The sequence below is a fragment of the Pongo abelii genome, chromosome X, assembly GCF_028885655.2.
Source record: "Pongo abelii isolate AG06213 chromosome X, NHGRI_mPonAbe1-v2.0_pri, whole genome shotgun sequence".
Taxonomy (NCBI): domain Eukaryota; kingdom Metazoa; phylum Chordata; class Mammalia; order Primates; family Hominidae; genus Pongo; species Pongo abelii.
Window position 1 is genome coordinate 24,696,300 of NC_072008.2, and position 12,324 is coordinate 24,708,623.

Here is a 12,324-nt window from a genome sequence, read left to right on the forward strand (position 1 = left end):
TCGGCCCAGGAGCTGCTCACAGCCACCCTGGTTCAGACAAGACTTCTTCAGCAGGACAAAAGAAGCACAGCCTCGCTAGGTGCTTGTCATAATCGAACTCAGTTTTTTAAGGGAACAAAGGATTTGGAGAGCAAAGTAAGCTAAAATCCACCGACAGTTCAGAATTTCATTACATCTGCATTCTCCACTGTGGCTTCTATTAAAATTATTCTCTACACTACCTAATGTGACTTTCATATCTTTTTATTTTCCTATCCCACCCCTCAGTGAAAATTACCATTCAGAAATAAAATGACCAAATGAACAGACACAGGAGGGAGAGAAGGAGAGGAACCAAGAGGCCTGATTTATAGGAGGTTTGAATGGTTTGAACAATCAGTTCCAATTATTTTACTAGATTATTGTACTTTGTAACCCAAGTGTGAGACAGACAGACACACACACACACAAATACATATACTTCTGTTCCCTGGATTGAGGGCCAGTCACTACACATCAGCCCACTCAATCAAGAGAAGAAAGTCATAAAATCAAAGGTTTGATCTAGTAGAGTTCATCCTTTCACTTTTTTTTTTTTTTTTTGAGACAGAGTCTCGCTCTGTCACCCAGGCTGGAGTGCAGTGGCTCCATCTTGGCTCACTGCAAGCTTCGCCTCCCAGGTTCACGCCATTCTCCTGCCTCAGCCTCCTGAGTAGCTGGGACTACACCACCCAGGCTAATTTTTTGTACTTTTAGTAGAGATGGGGTTTCACCGTATTAACCAGTATGGTCTCGATCTCCTGACCTCGTGATCCACCCACCTCGGGCTCCCAGAGTGCTGGGATTACAGGCATGAGCCACCACACCCGGCCTCCACATCTCTTATCTTTTCTAGATCTCAGGTTCCTGAACCCTCAAATGGGGATATCTTCCACTATCAGCCTTAGAAAAGATGTTTTGAGAACTTAGAAAAAAAGTGCTTTTAAACAAACTGAACAATAAATACTATTCACTATCCTATCTTTTGGTTGGCCAAGGCAGCTTTCCTAAGATCTCCTATGTGTCAGGAAGAAGTATCATTGTGGGTACAGTCCCTGTTTACCAAGATCCCAGTGAGAACCTTGCGGTGGCCAGTCAGAACTACCCTGACTGCTCTTTGCAACGAAGTTCTTTTTTCTTTAAATTATTATGTACTTATAATAAATTCACTAATTTTTTTTTGAGACAGAGTCTTGTTCTGTCACCCAGGCTGGAGTTCAGTGGTGTGATCTTGGCTCACTGCAACCTCCACCTCCCAGGTTCAAGTGATTCTCCTGCCTCAGCCCCCCTAGCAGCTGGGATTACAGGTGCACACCACGACACTCAGCTAATTTTTTGTATTTTAGTAGAGATGGGGTTTCACCATGTTGGCCAGGCTGGTCTTGAACTCCTGACTACAAGTGATCCACCGGCCTCAGCCTCCCAAAGTGTTGGGGATTACAGGCATGAGGCACTGTGCCCAGCCAATAAAGTCACTAATGTTAAGTGTACAATATGTGTTTAATTTTAAAAATTTAATTGATGCATAATAATTAACATATTTATGGGGTAGAGTGTGATGTTTCCATGCATGTATACATTGTATAATAATCTAATCAGGATATTTAGCATATCCATCACCTCATACCTTTATCATTTCTTTGTGGTAAGAACATTCAAAATTCTGTCTTATAGCTATTTTGAAATATACAATATTGTTAACCATAGTCACCGTAATGTGCAAAAGAACACCAGAACTTATTCCTCCTAACTGTAACTTGGTACTCGTTGATGAACCTCTCCCTGTCCCCCGTCACCTACCTTCCCCAGCCTCTGGTAACCACTGTTCTACTCTCTGTTTCCATGAGATCAGCTTCTTTAGATTCCATATATAAGTGGTATATAAACACAAAGAAATACTATTTAGCTATGAAAAAGAATGAAATCCTGTCATTTATGGCAACATGGGTGGATCTGGAGGATATTTTGTTAAGCGAAATAAGCCAGACACAGGAAGACAAATACTTCCTAATCTCACAAGATGTGTTTTAAAAACAAAAATATGATCATTTTCTTGGAACCAAATGATGGCCCACACCCAGAATCAAATCTGGCCACAGAGTAAGCACAGCCAATGGTCACACTCAGCATCCTTGGAAAACCTTCTTTTGTAGTCCCCTTCACATAATCCACACCCAAGCCATCAGGAAAACTGCAGGCTCTGCCTTCAAAGCACACCCGGAAGCCATGTTTTTCTCAGCACCTCCACTGCTGCCATCCCCACCCCTTCATCATCTCTCCCAGGAATGACTGCAGTAGCCTCTTAACTGATCTGATTCCAGCCTTGCCCACTCCCAACAACCTATTCTCATTGGCCAGAATGAGCCCGTTGAAGCTCGTCAGTCTGTGTCATTCCCAAACTCAGAACCCTTCCCGTCTCACTCAGAGTAAAACCAAAGTCCTCCAGTGGCCGACAAGACCCACGCCTCTGCCCACTCCTTGCCTCCCTGACCAGTCTCCTAGTGTCTCCCAGCTCCCCGGCCTTGCAGTTTCTTGAATGCTTCTTCTCAGGTCAGGGCCTTGCACTATTCTCCAAACCTGGAATAGTTGTGCTCCAAATACTCATAGAGCTCACCTCCTCCTCTCCCTCAAGTCTTTCCCCCTACCCTCTTCTTTTTTTGTTTGTGTTTTTTGGATGGAGTTTTGCTCTTGTTGCCCAGGCTGGAGTGCAATGGCACGATCTTGGCTCACTGCAACCTCTGCCTCCCGGGTTCAAGCGATTCTCCTGCCTCAGCCTCCCAAGTAGACCCACCCTCTTCTGAATTGTGATCCTCTGCTGCATTACTTCTCCCCATGACACTTGTCTCATGTAGCTGTCTTATTTAGTTTTATTGTTGGTGTTCCCCTATAAATTCCCCGAGGGCAGGGACTTTTGTTTCATTTTCTGATGTACCATACCTGGCCCCTAGTAGGCTTTTAACAATATTTGTTGAATGAATTAACAAAGCCTGATACATATAGATACTCCACAAATATTTATTATTATTTACAATAATAGATGTATATTTATCTACAAGTTCCTTCCGTCTTTTCTTTTCTTTCTTTCCTTCCTTCCTTCCTTCCTTTCTTTCTTTCTTTCTTTCTCTCTTTCCTTCTTTCCCTTTCTTTCTCTTTCTTTCTTTCTTTTCTTTTCTTTCTTCCTTTCTTTTTTTTTCGGACACAGAGTCTCCCTCTGTTGCCCAGGCTGGAGTGCAATGGCGCGATCTCAGCTCACTGCAACCTTGACCTTCTGGGTTCAAGCAATTCTCCTGCCTCAGCCTCCTGAGTAGCTGGGATTACAGGCGCCTGCCACCACACCTGGCTAACTTTTGTATTTTTAATAGAGATGGGGTTTCGCCATGTTGGCCAGGCTGGTCTCGAAGTCCTGACTTCAAGTGATCCACCTGACTCAGCCTACCAAAGTGCTGGGATTACAGGCGTGAGCCACCGCGCCTGTCCTACAGGAACATTTCAACAACATACACGCCAAGGAGAGACTAATGAGCTTCTAGATGCATATATATATATATATATATATATATATATATATATATATGCCTCTATATCTCCTATACATACTTCCTGAGATGTTTTCTATTATAGCAGTTTATATTACCAAAACAACATCAACCATATGTCTGGCCTGAAAACTGATGAGTATCAGAATCACCCAAGGAGCTTGTTAAACACATATAAAGAAACCCAGCTCATTCCCTGAGATTTTGATTCAGTGAGTCTGTAGTGGGGCCCAGATAGCTCTGTCTTTGACAAGCTTCAGAGATGATTCTGATGAATACAGCATTTGAAAACCCTGAAGCATATTATAAATAACCTGAGTCAAGAGCTCTGCCTGTCTTTAAATCACCCATCATGCCCAGAGGTAGGGGGGAAGGTGGGCAGGAGGTGACAGGTAGTAGGGCCATAATAACTATGTATTTATTTACTGACTATATTAGTTTTTGACCCCATAAACAGGAATTCTTTATGGGCCATGCAATATGATTTCAAAACTAATCTAAGACTTTTTGAATGTTCTTTTAGGACCTTATTAAAATACTACCCCGAGAATCATATTGAGCAGAAATGGATTTCAGATTCATCCATTTTCTATTTTAAACAGCACAAAACTAGGCCGTGCCACATCCTCCCCCTTTCTGAATCTGCACCTGAGCAATTTGGTATAACTTCTACATGACCGAGATAATGGCCTACTGATAGAGCACAAAGAAAACAAACATCCTGTTTATGCCAATACAGGGTCCTATTTTCCTATCCCAGGAGTGACCTCAAGAAGCAGCTGAACATGCTGGCCAGTTATTGTCTAAACATTAATTACGCCCAAAGCAGCACTGTTGTTCTTGAGTCTTGGCAAATGCACTCTGACAACCAGATGGAGAGCTCTGGGCAGCGGTATTCCACGGATGAATTCATTGAGCTATCTGGGAACTCATGCTGCAACTAACCTATGCTGGCAGCTCACTGTGCTCTCACAGGAGAGAAAATACAACATAGGGGTTGAGCTTGGGAGCCCAACAGACTTGGGTTCTAATCCCAGCTCTGCTATTACTGGGAAAGTTACTCAAACTCTCTGAGCCTCAGTTATCTGGTCTTTAAAACATGGTGAAGTTTTGAGAATTAAATTTGATCATCTTTATGAGCAGAGAGTAATGCTGAATAATGTTAGCCATTTATGAATAGTAGTAGGAAAATAGGATCATTCATGGATCTATTCCTTCAGATTTTGTGTTCCGTCTTTTCCCTGCCCCCTACTCCAAGCAGGTATGAGGGCCCCGTGGTACAGACTCCTTTGTAGGTGCTGTGAGCTCAAGTTGCTAGTAGACAGCCTGCCTTCCTGGCCGCTGTTTTCCTGAAGCCAGAGCAACTTGAGGGGTATTCTGGAAAGAAGAAGACAATGAGAGAGGAGATCTCTCCAAATTGCAGGGAAAAGGCCAAATGTCTATGGATCCCACAAGCAGCAGATACCAGTGGCAGGACCTCAAGAGAGATGAGAATGTGAGGCCCTAGGCATGGGAGTTCTACCTGGGAACAGACTGCAGGTGCCTGACCTGTGATAGGTGCAATGAATCTGCTCCCTTCTAGTAATTATTTGGGCTCAGACAGTGAGAGCAGTGCAAAAATGGCTCTGGGTTGAAGACTGGAGGCCCCGCTCCTGTTTCTATAAACATTGTGGACACTTGTTTGACTCTGGGGAGGTAAAGAGAGCCCAGTAAAGTCTGAGACTAGGCCAGGCGCAGTGGCTTATGCCTGTAATCCCAGCACTTTGGGAGACCGAGGTGGGTGGATCATTTGAGGTCAGGAATTCGAGACCAGCCAGGTCAACATGGTGAAACCCCGTCTCTACTAAAAACATAAAAATTAGCCGGGCATTAGTGGTGCACGCCTGTAATTCCAGCTACTCAGGAGGCTGAGGCAGGAGAATCACTTGAGCCTGGGAGGCGGAGGTTGCAGTGAGCCGAGATCACACCACTGCACTTCAGTCTGGGCGAGAGAGTGAGACCCTGTCTCAAAAAAAAAAGAAAAAAAAAGACTGAGACTGAATTTCCTACCAGTCAGGCAAAATGGACTCTTAAAGACTATTTAGTTTCAATTAAAATATAATAAAATAAACCCAAGTTTGTGGAGTAATCTTTATGTCTTCTATAGTAGCAGTAGTATGTTTACTGTTGTTATTTTTATTGCCCTCCTGCAAAGCAGAAGTGGCTATTTGGTGACTCTTTAAAAATTTTTTTAGGGAAAAAAACACACTAGTATAAATTTTAATTCCTTGGCCTGTTTTTAAATGACACAAACTTGTAAATTAAAATGGAGGAAAAAAGAGCTTTACAAGTGGAGAGTCTCAATTCACTAAAATAATGCCAACAAGGTAAGCTTGCATAGAAGAATTTTCAAATTATTACTGGCTACATGCTTAAAAAATTAGAAGTGCAGGTATTGGGCCGGGTGCGGTGGCTTATGCCTGTAATCCCAGCACTTTGCGAGGCTGAGGTGGGCAGATCACTTGAGGTCAGGAGTTCGAGACCATCCTGGCCAACATGGTAAAACCCTGTCTCTACTTAAAATAGAAAAATTAACCAGGTGTGGTGGTGCATGCTTGTAATCCCAGTTACTGGGGAGGCTGAGGTGGGAGGATTGCTTGAACCCAGGAGGTGGAGGTTGCAGTGAACCAAGATCATGCTACTGTATTCCAGCCTGGGCAACAGAGTGAGACTCCATCTCAAAAAAAAAAAAAAAAAAAAAAAGTGCTGGTGTTATAATCATAGGGCAAAACCATGACGATTGTGGTGTCTTTTACTGCCTAAGGTTGAGAAATAGACTATAGTACCTCCAGTTATCACAGTTTCTGGTCCTTTAATAAACGATTTCTGACAAATACCAAGTATTTCTACCAAATACCTGTCCCTATACTTGCCCTGACCAAAGTGGTTTCATGAGTGAAGTCTTCACTCCACCCAGGGGAACTCCTACAGCAAACCTACCTGCATATGGAAAGGGGACCCTAGTTAATATGGCAGGCCCATTTAACTCACTGTAAGCATTTTACATGTTGACCACACATACAGTAATCAAGAACCAGCCTTTCAACCAACAACACAGGACACCTATTCTTGAAGACCTCCCTAACTTTCCTCAGTATAAAATTGTCTGCCATTAAGTTGGTTGGTTTGTCATTCTCCAGAAAGATAGTCTAAGATAAAGGTCTTTTTAAACTAGGATACATATACCCTCATGGACACACAAAGACTTTTCTTTTTTCTTTTCTTTTTTTTTTTGAGATGGAGTCTTGTTCTGTCACCCAGGCTGGAGTGCAGTGGCGTGATCTTGGCTCACTGCAACCTCCACCTCCCGGGTTCAAGCGATTCTCCTGCCTCAGCCTCCCAAGTAGCTGGGATTACAGGCATGTGCCACCACGCTTGGCTAATTTTTGTATTTTTAGTAGAGACGGGGTTTCACCATGTTGGTCAGGCCGGTCTCGAACTCCTCACCTCATGATCCGCCCACTCGGCCTCCCAAAGTGCTGGGATTACAGGCGTGAGCCACCACACCCAGCCACATAGACTTTTCAAAAGGTATCCATGAACAGGTAGTTTTAAACGAATCAATGTCCAGATTCAACTTCCAGTGGTACACTTTCCTAATATTAACTAGGTCAAGAACTTCTCTGGGTCCAAAGCCATGCTTACTCCACTTTACAAAAGAAAGGCACCACCCAAACCTTAATATGTTGCATTGGAAGGGGTGGAGGGCAATTTAGCCTTCAGGGCAAACCAAATGGAAATCTCAGTTAGTGACCATTCAAAGCACCATGAACCTATGAAAGCTTCCTGTCTTTCCCTGTCTTACACACATTTCTGTTACAGGTGAACCCTAGTGTTAGAAACTCAATATGGTAGAGTGGAGAATAATGCAAATTTTTGCCTAACAACTTTGCCTCTTCTCCCAACTACTGTCAAAAAACACATGGATCTTTAGGGATAAGGCCCAAGAACTCAAAGAAATAGTGAATGCTAAAAAAAATGGCTTTTTCATGTAGTTAAGGGTAAGCATTTTTTCAGCTATTCTTAACAGTCATATTGAATCCTAAAAATGGCTTTTCTCTTGTAGTTAAGAATAAGCATTTTTTTCCAGCTATTTACTTGAAAATCACTTCAATAAACCAAAGCTATATAGGCTGGTACTGCTGCTTCTTAGAAATGTGACTAGAATATTTTCTAGAATTATCAAATTTTTCAAGATACATTGGAATAGATACATGGGTAAAACATTTACATAATTTTTTACAGACTTCATACGCATTACTCAAAAAGGAAGTTAAAAACCTGTGTTATCAACTTATATCATAAAATATTTATTCTATTTACAGGTCATCCTAATTCATCTCATTCTCTATAATGTTTATTTTCTACCTCTTTATAACAAAAAATAAAATTATTATCTGCCTCCAGACCAATTACTTTTTAATAATATATGCCCCCTTTCTATCTTTAAATACATAGGAAAAGTTTAGTCATGGTATCTACTAAAGATAACTATTTCTGTTTTTCATATTTATTTGATTATTCCCAAAAGGCAAACACTAGAATTTGATACACACACACACACACACACACACTCACACACACGTGTGCCAATATTTAGAGAGGGAATAACATGCCTTTTAAAAATCATACTCTTCTTCCTATAAATATCACATAATTTTATCTATAAATTACATTGCATTACTACAAATTAAGTGCATCGATTTATTGCCTTGTCTTGTTTATAACTTATTATATTAGATCTACATCATTTTAATCTTGACTGATTCTATTTTACATAATCCATTCTATCATTTATTTTTGAGTGTTTTTTATAAAGCTTCTTGAAATACATTAATATATTTGAACTGAAAATACACTCATACATTTGAGCTGAAAATATATTAATGCATTTGAATTGAAAAGACATTTTCTTGGTTTGTAGATTTTTAGTAGGTTTGACAATGAGGACTGGTTTTGCCAATTTGGTTGGATGGTGCTTTCTGCAAAGTTAGTAATCTAAAACTGTAGCCCTGAGATTTTGTTTTTTAAAAAAGGTTGAAAGCATTTTATCAAAAATTACTTGATTGGCAATGGTGTAATTAAATTACTAATATTTCCATTTCCTCAACCCTTTCTGGCTTGAATAAGTTGCTTTCAAGTAAAAGAATAAGGGATATAATTAAGAGTCATTTAATAAGTCTTGATATAGCCTTTTGTTAGAATTCCCAGAAAGAGAAAAAGCAAATGATTCTAATAGCTTGGCAACAAATCCTTTTGCAGGTCAGGTCATTTCTAATCCATTGCTTGCAACAAATTTGAAGGAGGACCTTAACAAATTGTCACTTGATAGAGCATTAAAATTACTTTTGATGGCAATAATAATAATAAATTATGTTGTTATTTTTGGTAAATAACTCAGAAGTTCAAAGAATTGAGTGGCATCACCATAACAAACTCCTTCCATTCTATCTACACATTTGCATGAACAGCATATTTCAGCACTTATAACTATGACAAGGAAAAAATAGGGATAAAATTGATGTTAAACCCTACCTCGTTCTAGCAGTCAGTTATATTCATCCATAAGTACATCTCCAGGTACATACTATTCATCTCATTAAGAGATACATTGCTGTCCAAATTTATGTCTGTGTTAATAATTATTTATCAAAGTGTATATAATGTGGTGCTTTGGTTAGTTATGCTCTAATTTATATACATATTTTTGTTTCAGAGTAGTATGATACAGTGATCGCTAAAAGATTTGCAAACATTAAAACATATCACATTAGGAAAAATTATGGGAGAAAAGCAGAGTGAAAATATAAGCTTGAGGAGAAAAAATGAAACATAAATATTTAAAAGTTAAAAAATAGCTTGTTATATGTTTTATAAATTTTTGATGATATATTTCAAAGCATTATAGTATTTAGATGCCAATAGATGCATTAAAGTGATTGGGTAACAATTTTGTTTTTTATTTATGTATTTATTTGTTTGTTGGAGATGGAGTCTCGCTCTGTCACCCAGGCTGGAGTCCAGTGGCGCGATCTCAGCTCATGGCAACCTCCGCTTACCGGGTTCAAGTGATTCTCCTGCCTCAGCCTCCCTAGTAGCTGGGACTACAGGCGCATGCCTGGCTAGTATTTTTGTATTTCTAGTAGAGATGGGGTTTCATCATGTTGGCCAGGCTGGTCTGGTCTCGAACTCTTGACCTCAAGTGATCCACCCACCTCGGCCTCCCAAAGTGCTGGGATTACAGGCGTGAGCCATTGCACCTGACCCATAATTTTGTTTTAAAATGTCAATATTGGATTTCTGGTTTCCAGTCTGGTAGGTAAGGAGCTTAAAAGTGGCCACTCGGTCCTGACAACAAGTAAAAACTGAACAAACTGACAAATCTACAAGTCTTCTTAGATCCATCAGAGAACTGAGGTCACAGGGCAAACCATTACTCCCAAAATTGGAGAGAGAAACAGGCAGATAGAGAGAATATTAGCTTACTAGAGCAGGAGCCCACAAGCAGAGCTACCTCCCCAGGAACCAGTGCTGGGATAGGAAAATTTAAACCGACAAATCACTGGCACCTCAGTGTGGACAAGTCTAAGAGTTCAAGAAGCCGGGAGACAAATACTTTTGTGAGTTTTACCTCCAGGAGCTCAAGTAGGGCCTCAAAGTGACAGAGAAAAACCCTGTCTCTTAAAAAATACATAAAAATAAAAATAAAAGTTTATATGGAAAGGAAAAAGATCCAGAAAAACCAAATTGATATTGAAGGAGAAGAAAGTGTCAGAAAACTGACACTATCTGACTTAAAAACCTACTATAAAGCTACAGTAATCAAGACAGTGTGGTATTGGCAAAAAGAACAGACAAATACATCAATGGAACAGACAGAAAGCCCAGAAATAGACCCAGACAAATATACAGAGAGCCAATATTTGACAAAGGAGCAAAGGCAAGCAAACATAGACCTTTCAACAAATGGAACAAATGGATATTCACATGCAAAAAAAAAAATTAATCTAGACATAACCTTACATCCTTCACAAAAATCAAATGTAAATGCCAAACTATATGTAAATGTAAAATGCCAAACTATAAAACTCTACAGAAGAAAACCCAGATGGGTTTCTTCTGGGTATGGTGGTGGCTTTTTAGATACAACACCAAAGGCATGAACCGCGACAGAAACAATTGATAAGGTGGACTTCATTAAAATTAAAAACTTCTGTTCTGCAAGAGACAATGTTAGGAGAATGAGGAAACAAGGCATAGACTGGGGGCCGGGTGCGGTGGCTCACGCCTGTAGTCCCAGCACTTTGGGAGGCCGAGGTGGGTGGATCACCTGAGGTCAGGAGATCAAGACCAGCCTGGCCAACATGGTGAAACCCTGTCTCTACTAAAAATACAAAAATTAGCCAGGTGTGGTGGCACATGCCTGTAATCCCAGCTACTCGGGAGGCTGAGACACAAGAATTGCTTGAACCTGGGAGGCAGAGGTTGCAGTAAGCCAAGATCGTGCCACTACACTGCAGCCTGGGCAACAGAGAGAAAATCTGTCTCGAAAAAAAAAAAAAAAAAAAGACATAGACTGGGAGAAAATATTTGAAAATGATACAACTGATAAAGGACTGTTACCCAAAATATACAAAGAACTCTAAAACTCAACAATAAGAAAACAAACAGCTGGATTTTAAAAAATGGGCTACAGACCTTAACAGCTACCTCTTCAAAGAAGATCTACAGATGGCCAGGAAGCACATGAAAAATGTTCAGTATCATATGTCACTAGGAAATTGAAAATTAAAACAACCTACTATACACCTATTAGAATGGCAAAAGTCCAAAACATTGATACCACCAAATGCTGGCAAGGACATGAAGCAACAGGAGCTCTCATTTATTGCTGGTGGGAATGCAAAATGGTACAGCCACTTCGATCTGCAGTTGAATGCTCTACCTCTGAGCCATACCCACTCCTTGATATTTATCCAAATGAACTGAAAATGTATGTCCATACAAAAACCTCCACACGGATGCTTATAGCAACTTTATTCGTATTTGCCAAAATGCAGAAGCCACTAAGATGTCCTTCGGCAGATGAATGGATAAACTGTGGTACATCCAGACAATGGAACATTATTCAGCACCAAAAAGAAATGAGCTAGCAAGCCATGAAAAGACGTTGAGGAGCATTAATTGAATATTATGAAGTAAAAGAAGCCAATCTGAAAAAGCTACATGCTGTATAATTCTAATTATATGATGCTCTAGAAAAAGTAAAACTACACTAAAAAGAACAGTGGTTGTCAGGGGTTACAGGGAGGAAGAGATGAATAGGTAGAGCATAGAGGATTTTTAGGGCAGTAAAAATAGTATCTGTATGATACTATCATTGTGGATACCTGTCATTATACAATGTACATCTATGAGTTTGGACAATGTAAAATTTTATCCAAACCCATAGAAGGTATAACGTTAAGAGTGAACCCTAATGTAAACTGTGGACTTGAGGTGATAATGACGTGTCAGTGTAGGCTAATGGATTGTAACAAATGCATCAGGCTGGGGCAGGATATTCATAGTAGGGGAGGTTGTGCCTGTGCAGGAAAGGAGTATACAAGGATTCGCTGTGCTTTCCAGTCAATTTTTCTGTGAACCTAAAACTTCTCTAAAAAATAAAGTTTATTAATTTTTAAAAAGGTTAACACAATATTCCAGAATTTACATCTTTTATAACTACTTA

The 12,324-nt window shown here is 40.1% G+C and overlaps 1 protein-coding gene across 7 annotated transcripts in view; it reads right to left on the minus strand.

The window, feature by feature from the left end:
• Window positions 1-12,324, minus strand: part of PCYT1B (phosphate cytidylyltransferase 1B, choline) — a 114,489-nt gene that overhangs the window by 32,101 nt on the left and 70,064 nt on the right. The window lies entirely within an intron of this gene.